The following is a 16,482-nucleotide window of genomic DNA, read 5'->3' as shown; positions in this document are numbered from 1 at the left end:
GGCCCCTGCGCCTCGCCCCGCCCCGCCAGTGCAGGGTCGGCGCGCGCAGCCCCCGACTCGCTGACCGGCCCTGCAGCGGCGTGACCTGCCCGCGGGTGGAGCGCACCGGCCGCCTGCATCCCCTCTGCGTGAGGTCACCAGGTACGCGCACCTGTCAGGTAAGGGCCGACGGAGGTGCGCACCAGCAGTACAAGAACAGGTACAGTTTTCATCGTTCGAATTGAAGAACTTAAAAGGATGCGCGCGAAATGAATCTGGTACGCAAAGGTGGGACCGTAGTTTTAAAGAGAGGTACACCCAGACAGGCACTTCTCAGATGGAGCCAGGACTCCCAATGATCGGTCGTGGTTGAAGCGGTTACCCAGAGGCGCGCCACACCCAGGATCAGGTACACCTTTTCTGGTGTAAGCACCTTCTAAAATAGGATGATGCACAACGAGTGGGAGAAAACCCAGGGAAAGAAGGGACATTGACACCAATCCCCATCTGTTCATGGAAGGATACTGTTATCTACGGCCCCACTGGAGGAAGCACCCACCCCCTCCATGAGGATGTCTATAGGTCCTGGGTCCGTTGGTCATGATTCCTCACATGTGAACAGCACTTTACAGTGTCTACCCAGGGGCTTTTATAAGGAAGACAGAGATTGTTGTGCCCACTTGCCTTTGGGAAATTCAAAAAAAGCTAAATCTCCCCAGCTAGAGAGACGTGGAACCAGGACCAGGAGCTCCTGGTCCAGTGCATCAGTGCCATCTCAGGAGCCTCCAATGGCCCCGGGTAGGGGGAGCTGACTTTCAGTCTGGGCATGCTGGGGGGTGAGGGCCATAGAGAATCCATAAGCTAGAGGACAAAGTCTCCATCGTGCCATCCAGTTGTCTTGCAGATGGGGACACTGATGCCCAAAGAGCTCAAAACTAAGTGCTTCTTACTCTGTGCTGGTACTTTAATTACGTCATCTCAGCCTTCTTAAAAGCACCTGTCCTGTAAGGGCACTATTTTGTTATAATAAAAAATATGTATTGTAAAAGACACCATGTACAACCGTACAGGTACAGCTTAAAGAATAACAGTATTCACTTCAAAAAAACCCATGCATTTATTATCTATCTTAAAAATACCACTACTTAAGCTGGGCATCACACGCCTGTCGTTCCAGCCACCTGGGAGGCTGCAGCAAGAGGATCTCAAGTTCAAAGAAGCAACTTAGCAAGACTCTGTCTCAAAATTAAAATAAGAGCAGTTTTTAAAAGGGCTGGGGATGTGGCTCAGTGGCTAAGCGCTACTGGGTTCACTCCCAGGTACAAACAAACATACCAGCAAACAAGCAGCCTGTACTTTTGAGGCCTTCTGGGTGCCCCTGGCAATCTCCTTCACTCATCCTGAGGAACCACTTTCCTGGATTGGCACTAGTCGTTCTCTGGCTTTTTTTTAAACCACCTTTGTATAAATCCTTCAATACTATATTGTTCTGTTTTCCTTTATGTAAATAGAATCACTCTATAATTATGTGCTTCCTTTTTTAATATTTATTTTTTATGTGTAGTTGGACACGATGCCTTTATTTTATTTACTTATTTTTATGTGGTGCTGAGGATCGAACCCAGGGCCTCACACATACCAGGCGAGTGCTCTACCCACTGAGCTACTACCCCAGCCCCGTGTGCTTCCTTTTTCACACTGCATGTTTTTTAAAATCCATGTCTATTACCTACCTATAATTTATTTATTTTACTACTGACCAGTACTCCATTTTGTGAATATACTCCTGGTTATTTATCCATTCAAAATATAAGTTTTAAAATTTTTTTTTCTATTACATGCCTGGGTTCAAACCCCCCCACACACACACACACACATTGAGTCCCTTTGATATTCTCCATATGTCTTCCCAGTTGCAGAGTTGAAGAAATAATGGCTCATGGGATTAGGAAAGGTAAGTGCCTTGCGCAAGGCCCTGGACTCCTGCTCATGGGGAGGCCGCCGGAGACCACGAGGAGGAGGGCGTGTGCATGGCAGGTCAGGTCTGAGGCTGTCCCTTGGGCTTGCCTGACCCCACCTCATTATGTACTTGTTTTTGTGCCTATGAAGACCCCAAGTGTCCCCCTCTCTGTGTCTCTCCAGTCCCCAGGACTGTGGAGCAAGGGGACACGGAACCAGCTCTGTGTCAGAGTTGAACACACACAGTCACTGCAGCTGGGCACAGTGCAACTATGTCCCCGTCACCGCCCCTCTTGTGCACCAGGAGAGCTCAGAGGTGGCAGGCACTTACTCATTGCAGTAACTGCCTTTAAGATGGGAAAAATATTAAGTGATGTGTCCAGGTTAATATAATAATGAGACTAATAATTTGCCACAGTGATCATGCCTCACGTTTGGAGAGGGCTTGTGGGGTGGGCGCTGTGCCAGCCCTGGAAGACACTTTTCCTCTGCTTCTGCTCGTCTCTCAGCGGGAGTGCCCTCCCCACCTCACCTGATGGCTGCCTGGCCAGTCCATCCATCTTTCTGATGATGTCACCTCCCCCATGAGTCCTGCCAGGACTCCTGAGACTCTGGAGATGCTGAGTGGCTTCCTCCTGGGGCTCCCGCTGCACCCTGCTTGTGCCCTCCCTACGTGCTGAATGGCTGTGGCCAACCTCGGACCTCCTTCCGGCCAGGACCGGGCTGGGATTCCACCCACGCTCCAGGCCCCATGCTGTCCGGCACGTGCTATGGGAGCTGGCAGGACTGGGCCATGAGTCACACGCCTCCCTGCCCTCTGAAGTCTCGCTCTCTTCCTGCTCCTGACGGCGGCTCCTTCCTGAGAAGCTGAAGCTCTTCTGCAGAACCCAGGGCTGCTCTGGGGAGCCCCTGCTCCACTGAGAGCTGGAGTTTGCAGACCTCAGTCCCGTCCCCAGGAGCCCTGTGGACCCAATGGTGCTGACCAGCGCCCCGCCCACCTCTTGCACCCCTTTCTTGGAGCCTTGGCCTGCCCGTCCCTTCCTGGAGCTTGCCTGTCCCCTGGCCACCTGCCTGTGCCCAGCCAGCCGTGGTGAAGGCTACAGAACTCCTCGGCTGGTCACCTCTTGGGGTCTGTGGGTGAGGCTGGACTTGGGAAGATCCCAGGAATGACCTCAGGCAGCTCAGCCTGGGGAGGGCACCAGGAGCTAGGCCGCCTCTGTCTGTGGAACGCCCCCCTAACTTAGCAGAGAGGCTGAAGAATTCAACAAGGGCTCCCGGATGGACCTAGGGAAGGGCTCAGGCCCCTCCTGTGTTTTGAGGCTCTTTCTACATTTTAAAACTATTTGTTGTGAGCTGGGTGCAGTGGCAAATGACTGTAATCCTAGCAGTGGCTGGGGAGATGGAGGCAGGAGGATCCCAAGTTCAAGGCCAGCCTCAGCGATTTGGTGAGGCCCTAAGCAACTTAGTAAGACCCTGTCTCAAAAAATAAAAAGAGCCAGGCATGGTGGCGCAGGCCTGTGATCCCAGCGGCTCCGGAGGCTGAGACTGGAGGATCTCGAGTTGAAAGCCAGCCTCAGGGAGCTGGGGTTGTGGCTCAGCAGTAGAGCACTCGCCTACCATGTGTGAGGCCCTGAGTTCGATCCTCAGCACCACGTATAAATAGAGGTATTGTGTGCAAGTACAACTAAAAAATAAATAAGTTAAAAAAAAAGAAAGAAAGAAAGCCAGCCTCAACAAAAGCCAGGCCCTAGGCAACTCAGTGAGACCCTGTCTCTAAATAAAATACAAAATAGGGCGGGGCGGGGGGGGGGTGGCTCAGTGGTTAAGTACCCCTGGGTTCAGTCCCTGATACCAAAAGGAAAAGACCAAAACCAAACTTGTGAAAGCGGGTCTGCAAAAACCGAGGACATATGTTTTAAATGGTAACTGAGCAAATGCATTCTTTTGATTGTGCACTGGAAGGCGGTGCAGTGTGTGCATTACCAAGGAGATAATTAGAGGACTTGACTTAGAGATATTTATTTCCTTTGACAAATGTCTGATTCTACGCCTGGAACAGGGGAAAGGTGAGCCTGGAGCATCTTGTGGTGCCCAAAAGAGTTGAAAAGTTGCTCTGAGGGCAAAATAATGGAGACCGTGAGCTGCAAGGGCCCCCAGGGGACAGTGAGCGAGGGAACAACTAGGAGCATATTGGATTATAGGATGACCCTCCCTGAACCCAGACAATAGGAATCAAGTACTGAACGGATAACTAACTGAGGGAGGGGAGTGTGACCCCCGCGGTGGGAGTGCGTGCGCTCGGGGCTCGGTGACTCCTTCCTAACAAGAGTATGGAGAGGACCAAAGCCCACAACTCTGCAGTGGACTCCTAACGGACCGCGCCTCAGCCAGGGCCTCCAGGGAACGTGACCCGGCGATAGTCAAGTGGACGTCACGTGACACCTTTATCCCCTGTGATGTTATGTGACCCAAAGGGGAACTTCACCGCTGTGGGGTCAGAGAAAAGCACTGGACGATCCAAGTTAAAGAACAGTCTACAGCTGGGAGTGATGTTGGCGGATCCCGTGTCAACGAATCCCGTCCGTCGTCGTGTGCAATTATAGTGCACCAGGAAAAGATAAGAACAAGCGCAGCCTAAGAAGGACCCGACCAGGACTCCTCCACACCGTCAAGGTCGGGAACAGCACCGAAGCCAGCAATGGTCACCGACCACAGGACTCTGAGACAGGCTGGGCGGGTGCCCGGGACAGAGGAGTAAATGCCAAGGCTGCTGAGACCCCAGAGGCCCTGGAGTCGGCTCCCGGTGTGGTGCTGAGACAGGTGTTCCCTGGTGGTGAAGGATGATGACCCTGGAGGGGGGGACCAGGTCTGGGTGAGGGGTCCGCGGGACTCTCTGTGCTCTCTTTGTAGCTTTTCTCTAAACCTCAAGTTCATCCCCAAATCCAAAAGTTTATTCGGGAAGTGCACACATAACGTCCTGGGCCTCTCAGACGGCGTGTGTGGGTGACGGGCCACGGTCTGTGTCCAGTTCTGCTGGTGAGCATCCTGCGACCGACTGTGAGCCCATCGGGGGAAGACCTCCAGAGTCTCTACTTGAGATCTTTTTGTCCAGATGAGCCTCCGGCCTCCCCTCTTCTCCCCGTACCCCCAGTTTGGCTGCCACCCACTCCCTCCTTTCCAACCCTAGAATCCGTCGGCTGCAGTTGGAAAGCCCCGTGGACACTGATTAACCCGGAGCTGGTTTATGGTTGGGGAGAAGTGGGGGTGGAGGGAGGGCGGCGAGAGCCGGACCCCTGGCCACGTGCCAAGGTGACTTAGGCCCAGCTACAAAGGAGGGAGCCAGGCTCTCTCCGTGTCAGGCATCCCTGGGGACCTGGTGGGGACAGTGCTTGATGGGAAGGAAGGGCAGGACAGCAGGGGCCGACCAGGAGTGGATGCTGTTCCTTGGGCTTTGGGGTGTGTCCCCTTTGCAGGTGAATCCCACCTGGTGTGGAAGCTCCGGGAGGAGGTAGGTCCTAAAAGGGGGCCAAGAGTTGAGTGTCTGTCCCCTGCCACCCCCACCCAAGGGCCAGAGAGGACCCTGCAAAGGCCCGAGCATGTGAAGAGGGGTTAGGTCCCGTCTTGGGGTCCGAAGCTCCCTGGTCTGCACTGGGGGACACAGCGTTGGGGACATACTCAAAGCTGCCAGAGAACCCCCTGGCCTTCCCTGGGGCCTGGGGCCTGGGCCCTGGGCTGCGGGTGCTGGGCGTACACTCCTGCCTGCGGGCCTGGGAGGTGCAGTGCCCGCAGTGCCCGCCTCAGGGCTTCCCCACCCGCGTCTCCAAGGCCCCACCATGGCCCCTCAGGGCAGTGGCTCCCCAAGGGTGGGCCCACCTCCATGACCTCTCCTCCCCAGGACAGGACCCAGGGCAGATGGCGGGAAGTCCTCAGGGTCATTCAAGTGAGCAATAGCAGCTGCAGGACACTCCTCTGCCGCACCCTCCCCTGGCCTGGCCCTGGACGTCCCCCGGGTATCCACCAAGGGCAGTCACAGGCCTGGGGACTCCAGGCTCCCCTGGGGTCTTCAGGAAGCCAACCCTGCAGATCCCCTGGGAGTGGAGGACTGAACCCACTGTGAGGCCGGATCTCGGCGCAGGGTCAAGAGCTTGCTGTTGGCTGGGCAGATGTCAGCCATGTGGTCAGAGTGGCCACTCACAGATAGGGTGGTCACAGCAAGTGCCCCACAGGATCCTGGGGGGCACTAATGTGCAGTTCACAGGCTGGTCCGAAATCCCACGGTGCAGGCCTGTAATCCCAGAGACTTGGGAGGCTGAGGCAGGAGGATCAAAAGGTTGAGCCTCAGCAACTCAGCGAGGCTCTAAGCAACTCAGCGAGGCTCTAAGCAACTCAGCGAGGCCTTGTCTCAAAGTAAGAAATAGAAAGGGCTGGGATACAGCTCAGAGGTAAAGCACCCGGGGTTTGATCCCAAGGACCAAACAAAGAAAAAAAAAAAACCAGAGATCTCACTGGCTGATGAACACGCCACAGCGAGAGACTGACAGTATTGGGAATTTCCTAGCCTTATTATCTGGTCAGAAATGACCCCGTCCCAGGGGTGGGGCTTAGCTGGCTTAAGCAAATCAGAAAATCTCATCCTCTAGGCTCTAGAAATTGGTCCAGAAAAGACAACATGGCCCAATTTAGGCCAATCAGAGCTAATGAATCCCAATGCCGGGTCTTTTCTTCAAGCCAACTGGGAGGCACACTGTTTATCACTAATTACAAATGACAAAAGCAAGTAGTGCCAGGAATTTCTGGCAGCTACCTTGGACACATCATAGGAGGTGGAGCCAAGAGACAGACAGAGCACAGATCCTTGGTAACCTGCTGCTGGATCAAGCTTTGCCTGAAGCTATCGCGAGTGCTAGGCTTTTAGGTTATGTAAGCTCCATAAATATAGCCACTCACCACCAAAAATATCCTTTATAATGGTAACAATAATCACTTGGTAATTATTAAGTATATAGTAATTACATAAATACAGCTTGGGAGATAAAAACCTTACAAACTATGAAGTCTGTGTTTGGAGATAATTAAACAGACTGAGTGGTGAAAAGTCCAGCAGATTGCTGGTGTAGTTCAGGCTTTGGCACATGGTAAAACTAAGGCCCAGGGAAGTCATGAGGCTGGTTCAAGATTTTTACAGCTGCTTAGTAAGGTTTCCTGTCCCTCAGCCCACCGATTCTTGATTTTTGAATGATAACTGGAATGTTTGAATTTCGGTGCTTTCTCAGTGAAAACATCACTCCGTGTCTTTCTCTTTCCTTTGAGAATGGCAGTAATTCTCTTCATTCCAAATGGGGAGGCAGAAGCCCAGAGAGGCTAATAGATTTAGTAAAGGTCACACAGCAAAGCACTGACAGTGTTCCCTGGATGCCAGATGTTCTGAATGTCACTTTGGGTTCAGCCACCTCCACCCCACCCCTTGCTACCCGCCTCTGCCTCCCTTAGGACAGGAGTCGAGATTAGGGGCATGTTGGGGCCCTTTTCTGGCCCTCCTTCTCAGTTGCTCAGTAACTTGACGTGAGAGATTGTGGGTAGCAGTAGATGAGTCCCTTCCCCTACCTTAGGAAACTTATGGTTATAAGGCTCAGAGAAAACTTAGGATGTGTGTGTTGCTAGAGGCTCCAAAAGGGAGGCCAGCTTAGATGAGAGGCTATATGCATGAGATTCTGGCCTCACACCCCTACAACCTCAGCCATGGCACCTGCCCTCTCTTGAACCCCAATCATCTGTGGCTCTCCAGCATTTTCAGTAGCCACAGGATTGATGTTCATGGTGCTCTGGTGATGCCCTATGGTGCTCTGGTGATGTCCTGCAGAATTTGGATTAGGGTCTGCGTGGTGCCCTCTGAAGTTGTGCAGTTTACAGCTTGCGCCACACCACAGGGCAGGCCTCAATTTACATTTCTCAACGTGTTTGGGTGATCAAATAATTTTCTCAGCAGTTGATGACCTTGCAAATCAGTTTTTAATAAGAAAAACGTTTTATTGGTATAAGATACAGAAACTATATTGATAAACTTATCTTATTTTAGATCATTCTGATTCCAGAAATTATGTTAAAATGTCTACAGGTAGCCGGGCATGGTGGCTCCCACCAGTCATCCCTGCTACTCGGGAGTTTGAGGCTGAAAGATCACACGTTCCAGTTTAGCCCCAGCAACTCAGCAAGACCTTTACCAACCAACAAACAAACAATCAACAACAAGAAAAACAGGCTGGAGGTGTAGCTTCGTGGAAAAGTGCCCTGGGTTTCAGCCCCGAGTAACCCCCTCCAAAAAAAAAAAAAAAAAAATTACTGTCGCCAGACGTGGTGGTGCACACCTGTAATCCTAGCTCCTCAGGGGGCTGAGGCAGGAGGATCGCAGGTTTCAGGCCAGGCTGGGCAATGTAGTGAGGCTGTGTCACAAACATACATAAATAAATGCATGGGACTGGGGATGTGGCTGGAGATATAGTGGGCACCCCTGGATTCAGCCCCCCATATGGGGCTGGGGGGGGAGTTCACATGTAGAAAGATTGATTATTTTTAAGGGCTACTTTTGGTTGTTTTCTATTTAATAAGCAGAGCCTACTGTTTAATAGAATTTAAATTAGTTTCATGATGAAAAGCAAGATTTATAGGCAAGTGAATTAGCAATAATTGGTCCGGCTTGACCTAAGAGCTGAAGGTACACCAGAGTCATCACTGCAGATCGAACCTTACGTGCCGTGAAATTGTCACAAATGGGATTTATTTGCTTTTAATACGTGGGGGTTTACAATGCTTGCATCTTGGGCTTCGCCTTTGTGACGGATTTGGTGATTTTTAAAAACAAATTTTCTGCTTTTGTTTCTAAATGAAGAGATAAGAGAGAAGATGTCACTTCCTCAAATGACCCGTGGCTGTTCCGAATAGCTGCTATTTTCAAAAAAAGATGAAAAGCCCCAAATGGCTATATTTTCCCTCTTTACTCTCCATTTTTGAAGTAGTGGAAACATCTTGATGTTCTTCATAAGATTAAAAAAAACAAACAAGCAAAACAGGTGACACATGAACAACGGGAAGGCATCAGAGGTGCAGGTGTGTTTGCAGCCGAGACAGGATCTCTCTCCCGTCCTCTGTGTGTGGCTCCCCAGGACACTCCAAGTTTGCAGTTTCTCCTGTATCTTGCCCAGAAGAATCTTTGCATCTGTGAGCAAATATTTACACATGCACATCCATCTTCCTTTGTCTTTATCTTTATTATATTTTTGTTATTATTATTGTTTTTTTGGTACTGGGGATTGACCCCAGGGGCACTCAACCTCTGAGCCTCTTCCCCAGCCCTTCTTTGTATTTTATTTAGAGACAGGGTCTCCCTGAGTTGCTTAGCGCCTCGCTAAGTTGCTGAGGCTGGTTTTGAACTCACAATCCTCCTGCCTCAGCCTCCCAAGCCGCTGGGATTATTGTGTGCCCCTGAGCCCAGCTATTGTTATTATTATATTTTGTGGTGCTGGGGACGAAACCCAGGGCCTCGCACATGCTAGGCAAGTTCTCTCCCTCTGAGCTGCCCCCCAGCCCTGTTTCTCTTTATTTTTCTACAAATGAGGCCTTCTCCACAGCCATCTGCACTGTGCTTTTCTCATTTGAGAATGATTTGAGATCATTCTAATCTGTACCCTGTTTCAATTCTGTTGTCAGTTGATAAAACCATTCTACGGTAACAACGTGCCACGGTGTATCTTGGCAGTGTGTGATGGACAGGTGTCTAGGGTGCTTGTGGTCTTCAGCCATTACAAACACAACTGCAACGTATTCCCCTTCTACTCAGCTCTTGGAAACTGGCCCCTAAGCCTTGTAGGTGTGCTGGTCCGCTCTCCTTCACTGTGACAAAACGCCTGAGAAAAATCAACTTATAAGGAGGAAAGATGCATTTTGACTTCCATTTTCAGAGATTTCAGCCCATGGTTGCTTGGCCCCATGGTCACTGGGCCTATGGTGAGGTGGGATGGGCACAAGAAGCTTCTCACTTCATATCAGCCAGGAAGGAGAGAGAGGGAGGAAGGGGCCAGGGCCCATTAGCCCTTCAAGGGTGTTCCCTGTGACCTCACTTCCTTCTGCTAGGCCCCACCTCCTCAAGATTCCGCCATCTCCCAATAGCGGCCCAGGCTGAAGTCCAGGCCTTCAACACATGGGGGACAGTTCAAATCTAAGCTATAGCAGTATCCTCTTGCTCAGTCAAGGGGCCTTGGTTTGCTAGGCTGTGGTGATAAAGTACTACCACCGGTAGCTAGAGCAGCAGATATGGGTTCCTTATGGCTCAGGGGCTAGAAATCCAAGATACCTCGCACCTAATAAAAGTAAAAGGTGTCTGGCAGGCAGAGCTGGCTCTTTCTGAAGGCTGTGACGTAGCTCTACCCTTAGCAATGCCTCAGCGCTTTTTATTTTTTATTTTTATTTTGAGATAGGGTGTCACTAAGTTGCTGAGGTTGGCCTCTAACTGGCAATCCTCCTGCCTCAGCCTCCCAAATAGCTGGGATCACAGGTGTGCACCCCTGTGCACGATGCCCAGCTCGGGGGTTAGGATTTCAACATATATGAATTAGTTGGTGTGGGTGGTAGAATACAACCCACGACGTACCGTCCCTGAGCATTTTACTTGCATAGTCTACTTTTTGCAGTGCTGGGGATGGAACCCGGGGCCTCCCACCCTAGGCAAGTGCTTTCTCACTGAGCCACATTCCCAGCCTGGGATTTACTTTTAGGAAAATATTGCCCAATGACTCTTCATAGAAATTGTGCCATCTCCTCCCCAGAGGCAACGAGGAAGACAGTCTAGGTCGTGTGGGTGCAGCCCAGCCAACAGCAGGCCACAGACCTGTCCGCCTTTGCCCATTGAGTAGGAGAAAATGGCCTCTCGTGGGTGGGCATCCACCTTGCACGACCCCTCCAGGTGAGGACGAAGGCTCCTTTTCACACACTGGAGACCAAGTTCCATGGCTTTGGGGACCAGTCTTCTATATCCTTTGCCTGTTTTTCTGTTGGTTGCACGATTGGCCTTTCATTTTCCTTGATTGGAGGAGCTCTTTTAAGATGAGGGAAATGAGCGCTTTGTGATCTTCTTCATATATTTCCTTTTCCTGCTAGTTGATTGTTATTTGACTTTGTATATTAATTTCTTTCTTCTTCTTCTTTTTTAAACCTGGGAAAATGTTCAGTTTTATGTAGACAAAGAGATCCTTTTCCTTTTATGAAATAGGGGTTTTTCTGTGATTTTTTTAAAAGAAGTCCTTTCATTTTAAGATTAAGACACAAATTTTCACACTCTTTTCTAACACATTCATTTTTTTTTAAAAGGGGGAATTACCAGGGATGGAAGCACCCCAGGGTGCTTAGCCACTGAGCCACACCCCCATCCCCAGCCCTTTTTAATATTTTATTTAGAGACAGGGTCTTGCTAAGTTGCTTAGGGCTTTGCTACGTTCCTGAAGCTGGCTTTGAACTCACGATCCTCCTGTCTCAACCTCTGGAGCCGTTGGTATGCACCACCAGGCCTGGCCACATTCATGGTTGTTCTGTGCAGTGGTTTTGCTCCATTGGGATGCATTTTGCCCTAAGATGTAAGGAAGAGGCCCCATTTAACAATCCTGGTGGATGGATGCTTCGTGGTTCCCAGCAGCATTTATCAGCCAATGTACGAGAATTATGATTGGGTACCAGCATGAATAGTTAGGGGATTTACAGAAATATTTTTGTTTAAAAAAAAAAAACAACCCTTCCCTGGTGAACTTGTATTTCAGCATCAATGTTATTTAGAGTTTTTGTCTTTCATCAGTAATCCGCTATGGGCAGAGGACTACACATTTCTTATTATAATAAAAGGAATTTAAAACTATTTAGAAAGCAAAACTGCCCCAGGGACTGGCAGTGTTCCACGTAGTGACAAAAAGACTGCATTTGACAAGCTCGGAGTCTCCAGAACTGTTCCACTTAACAAAATTAATAAACAAGTATCTATTAATTGGTTCAAATGTAGAAATAGAAACAGACACTAGTTTCTATTTCCAGCTGCAACAAATGACACAATTTCCTGGAAGGTGCTGGGAAACCTCGGGCCTCATGGGAGGAGGGTCGGGAATCTGCCCCCTTCCAGCCCTCTGCCACCTGGAGTAACTTGCTTCATGTCCCTGGGCCACTTTTCTCCTCAGTGATAAAAGGGATAGTCACTGAAAGATGACATTAGGGGGATAAGAATTGTAGGGCCTGCAACTTATGTGAACGGGAGGGGGGCACTTAGAAGTTACAGACAGAGGGCTGGCGTGTGGCTCAGGCAGAGCACCTGCCTCCACACAGGACAATCCGGGTTCGATTCCCAGCAGTGCCTCAAAAACAAACAAAAAGTTACAAATAAGAAATTCAGCACTCGCCCTGAAGGATCTGGGAAGGGACCTTGGAGGTTGAACTTGGCCTGCTTCCTGCAAACGCATCTGTGTTAATAGTGGAAGCTCCGTGGGGCTCCTGGGAGTAGGGACGGACAGCGGCGGTGGTGTCTTCTGCATCTGGCACCTGGCTGGGGTGCGGCAGGTCTGACTCCCAGACTACGAGCTCAGGTGTGCAGGAACCTCACTTTCTTCACAGCCTGCCTGAGGTCGTGACGCTGTGCCCCAGTTTCACGGAGCTGCCAAACATCCTGTCTTCAGTCATCGTGAAGCTCAACCCAACTTGCCTCAGCCTCCCAGATAGCTGGGATTACGAGCCTGCGCCAGCACGCCAGGCTTGGTGTCCCTTCTGAAGGTCCTCCCCGGCCTTCAGCTCTCCCCTGCTTCTGGGCTGTGCGTGGGACTTGGAGGGCTTGAGAGGAGTTTGAAGGGTCTGTACTGGGGTCCCTGGGGCCCTGTTCTAGGCTACACCTGAGGTCCTGCCCTCTCAAGATGGGCAGTGAGCCAGGGTGACTGAGAGCATCGTTTTATGTGCCAGACAGAATGGGGTTCAAATCCTGCCAGGTCTTGTCTTCCTACCTGAGAATGAGGAGGAGGATAGCAATACCTCCCTCAAAGAACTGGTGTGGAAAATCACATGTCACAATGTTCGCAAAGAGCGTTGGCCTAGTGTCCCCCACATAATACGGAGATGTGTTCACTGAGGTCCTCTCTGTACTCTTGTTCTACCAGACAGGGAAACCAAGGTCCCAGACACAGTGGCTGGCCAGAGCACAGTCCCCATCCGACCTTCCTGTCAACAGCTAGGCAGAGGCACAGAAAGCACCATCATCTGACTCTCATGTGACTCAAAACTGAAAGCAGGGGTTGTTTTTCTGTTTGTTTATTTCTCCAGGCACTGGGAACCCAGGGGTGCTCTACCGCGGAGCTACATCCGCAGCCCTTTCTATTTTTAATTTGGAGGCAGGCTCTAAATTGCCTGTGTTGGCCTTGAACTTAGGATTTTCCTTTCTCAGCCTTCCCAGTAACCAGGGTTGCAGGCCTGCGCCACAACACTAGGCGGCAGGAACAGAGGTTTTTAAATGACCAAAGAAGGTCCCCAAAGCACCCAAACCAGATGAACCGATAGACTGACCCCTCAGTAAATAGGGATGCGATGTCAAGTGTAAAGATTTTGCGTGAAAAAGGTTTTGTACGAATGTTCAACCTAATCCTAGGTCACTGCCCCACCCTGCTGTGCTCTCCGGCTGCATCCACGGACAGGCAGGGTGCAGGGAGGTGATCCTGGAGCACTGTGTTCACTTCTGGTTGAACGCGACCCATGTTTGAAGAGGCAGGGAGAGAAGAGAGTCCAGTTTTTGAAGGAGGAAGAACTGTGTGGAGGAACTGGGGACCCTGAACTTGAAGAGAGGACATGGCACACTGCTGGGCTTCACTGTCACTCACGGAGACAAGGAGCAGAGAAGCAGCTCTGGCTGTCAGAACTATCTGGAAAGGAAAAGGATTGCTCTCAGAGGTGGGGAATTCAATGGCAGCTTTCAGCAACAAGTCCTAGACCCTCTGTAGGGTCTAAAATGCTCGTTGGCTATCTATACACAGATGATAGTCAGCCATGTGGCATCTGCATTTCCCCGATTTTGACCTACCTTATATCATTATGGTCACTGAATGGCAGTGTTGGGGATGGAACCCAGGGCCTCATGCATGTGAGGTGAGCGCACTACGCCTCGGCTACATCTCCAGCCCCAAAGTATACTTCACCGAAACTGGGACTATTTTACAGTCGTTGAATACATCCTTCTTTCTGGAAAGGCTGTTATTCCGAATCAGGAAAACTGAAGTGTATCATCCAGGAAGTCCTCCGTGACAATCCCTGTTTCATCATAACGTGTGTCATGGGAATGGACGTCTCGAATGAAGAAAAAAAAAAAGCGGGCATTCTCTTCTTAGTGAAGCCATGCTCCATCCGTTGAATCCACCAACCAGCGACATGCTACCTGTGGCGGCCGCCCTGGCATCTGAAACGGCGTGGAGACAGGTTCTTAAACCACTCTTAACAAATTCAGAGCAGCGGGTTCTTGGCCCCGGGGAGGGATTGCATTTAGCAAGAGACGTTATTCCTGCAAAGGACGGGGCTCTGCTTCTCGATGAGCATTGGGAGGGGGCTTTTGTTCTGCGGGGACAGCATCTGGATTTGAAGGTGCCTGTGCGGAGAGGAGATGTCTCATAATGGACCAAACTCGGAACACTCTGAGCACACGGCCCGGGGAGCCTTCCAACAAGGCGTCTGGCGGACCGGACTGGCCTGGCCCTGGAGGACTGGACTGGTCAGGCCCTGGCGTCCGCTGTGCGAGCTCTGGAGGTGGGACGGCTCCTGCTCCCTGCCTGTCCCTGTCGCTCTGAAAGACTCGCTGCCACCCTCTGTCCCCCGCCCCCTCCGGGAATTTGGGAGCTGAATTCATTTATAAAACATTTGTGGTTGCAGGAGTCAGTCTCTCTCTCTCTCTCTCTCTCTCTCTCTCTCTCTCTCAGAGCTGCTCAGGGCTCCCGGGGCCTGGAGAGGGGAAAGGCCAGGCCAAGGCCGAGGCCAGCCTCCCAGCTGCGCTGGCGGTCCGCGGCGTGGCGCCCCGGGGCCAATCCCTGCCCTGCCAGTCAGCTGGCCGCCCGCCACCCCGCCACCTCGGGGAAGTTGTGTAACCCCGGGCCGCGACGCCCTTTCCTGGAGCCCGGAGCTGGAGCGAAGCCGCTGGGGCCTTGACATCAGAGGTGACGCGAGTATTCGCAGGCGATGACTCGGCAGAGGACTGGCCACTCCCTTTCCCATGTCCGGCTGCTCGGGGTGGATCCCCTCCCACCAGGTGGCCTGGCCCCTCCAACAGCTCTCCGGATGTTCTGAACTCGGGGTCCTCACGACCCCTCGGACCCTCACTAGGCCTTGGGACCTTCACTGTCCCCTGTGTGACAGACCCGTTTCAGATAACTGTCCTAGGACTGGCCTGTGGCGCTCCCTCCTGGTGACTGCAGGGAGTACCCTGAACAAAAGGAAGTCCCTCCTGGGGTCTAACCTCCATCTCTGGGGAGGGGTGGTGGTGGAGGGTTTCCTGGAGAGTGCAGAACAGCTGAAGGTAGCTTGGCCTCTCCTCCACCTTACAACATTGACTTGTGTGGAGTCCAGGCAGGTATTTTATTTTTGTTGGGCTGGGCCATCTTGAGGCCCAAATGGACCGGACCACCGAGAATGCGCCCTAGGCAGGATTTCTGTGTCAACCGGCCCTGTGGGGAGTAGGCTTGGGGACTGTGAGGGCGGGGTGCGTGCGTGCGTGCGTGCGTGCGTGCGTGCGTGCGTGTGTGTGTGTGTGTGTGTGTGTGTCTTACCTGGGTGTGGGAGGCCTTGGTGGACAGGGGAAGGAAAGGATGTAGGTTAGGGCTTTGTGGAGGGAAAACATGAGGGTGGGGAGTTTGGGCCCGGACAGGTTTCTGTGGCCCCTAACCCCACCCCTGGAGTGGGCTTCAGCCCCTACCCTGCCCCCCACCCCATCTTCCCTCCATCAACATTGGTGAAAGGCCTTTCTCATAGGAAAAGAGAAAGCATGAGGGTTCTGAGTGAAACACGAGGCAGAACTTCCCAATTATGAGGAACATCTGACATCTGGCCTCAGAATGGCGAGCAGAAAAGGGACCTTCCCATTTGGAGAGTCCCAGGGGAAGCGGGGCGTGGGAGAAGAGGTGAGATGTCCCCCTGGAGTTGGCTGTCAGCAGGTGGGAGTAGCTAGAGGGCAGCCCTTGGGGTCCCGGCACTGGAAGGCCTCTGGAGAGGTTCTGGGTGGCGTGGCCTTTGGGGTGGGAGGAGTCTGCGGGCGAGGAAGGCGGGGCCATTGCCACCACGCTGCCCTGCCTGGGACTCGCCTGCTCCTCTGCTTGGCTCCTGGCTCCCCTCCGTGGGCTCCTGGGGGCCCTCTTGCTCCCTTCCATCATGGCGGCCGGCTGTGCCTCCATCAGGCCGAGGCCTGCCGTGCCCCATCCTGGCTGTGTCCCCAGCAATGGCAGCACCCGCCTGCACATCCCTGGTGCTCAGTGAACGCTGGAGGACTTGGACTGACTT

The 16,482-nt window shown here is 52.0% G+C and overlaps 2 long non-coding RNA genes across 2 annotated transcripts in view; one reads left to right on the top strand and one right to left on the bottom strand.

Moving 5' to 3' along the window:
* The first annotated feature begins 16 nt into the window (after window positions 1–16).
* LOC120890905 (uncharacterized) overlaps window positions 17–16,482 on the top strand; it is a 29,421-nt gene continuing 12,955 nt past the window's right edge. Inside the window, exon 1 of the long non-coding RNA XR_013427708.1 lies at window positions 17–199. This is a non-coding gene — a long non-coding RNA (uncharacterized LOC120890905). The remainder of the gene's footprint in view (window positions 200–16,482) is intronic.
* On the bottom strand, window positions 9,189–15,241 carry LOC144367997 (uncharacterized). The gene is made up of 2 exons (XR_013427709.1): window positions 14,027–15,241; window positions 9,189–13,868 (listed from the first exon to the last, which is right to left on the bottom strand). It is a non-coding gene; the product is annotated as an uncharacterized LOC144367997 (long non-coding RNA).

This window comes from Ictidomys tridecemlineatus, chromosome 11 (genome assembly GCF_052094955.1).
Source record: "Ictidomys tridecemlineatus isolate mIctTri1 chromosome 11, mIctTri1.hap1, whole genome shotgun sequence".
Classification (NCBI taxonomy): Eukaryota; Metazoa; Chordata; class Mammalia; order Rodentia; family Sciuridae; genus Ictidomys; species Ictidomys tridecemlineatus.
Note: the sequence above shows the minus strand (reverse complement) of the source record. Positions and strands in the feature narration are given on the sequence as shown.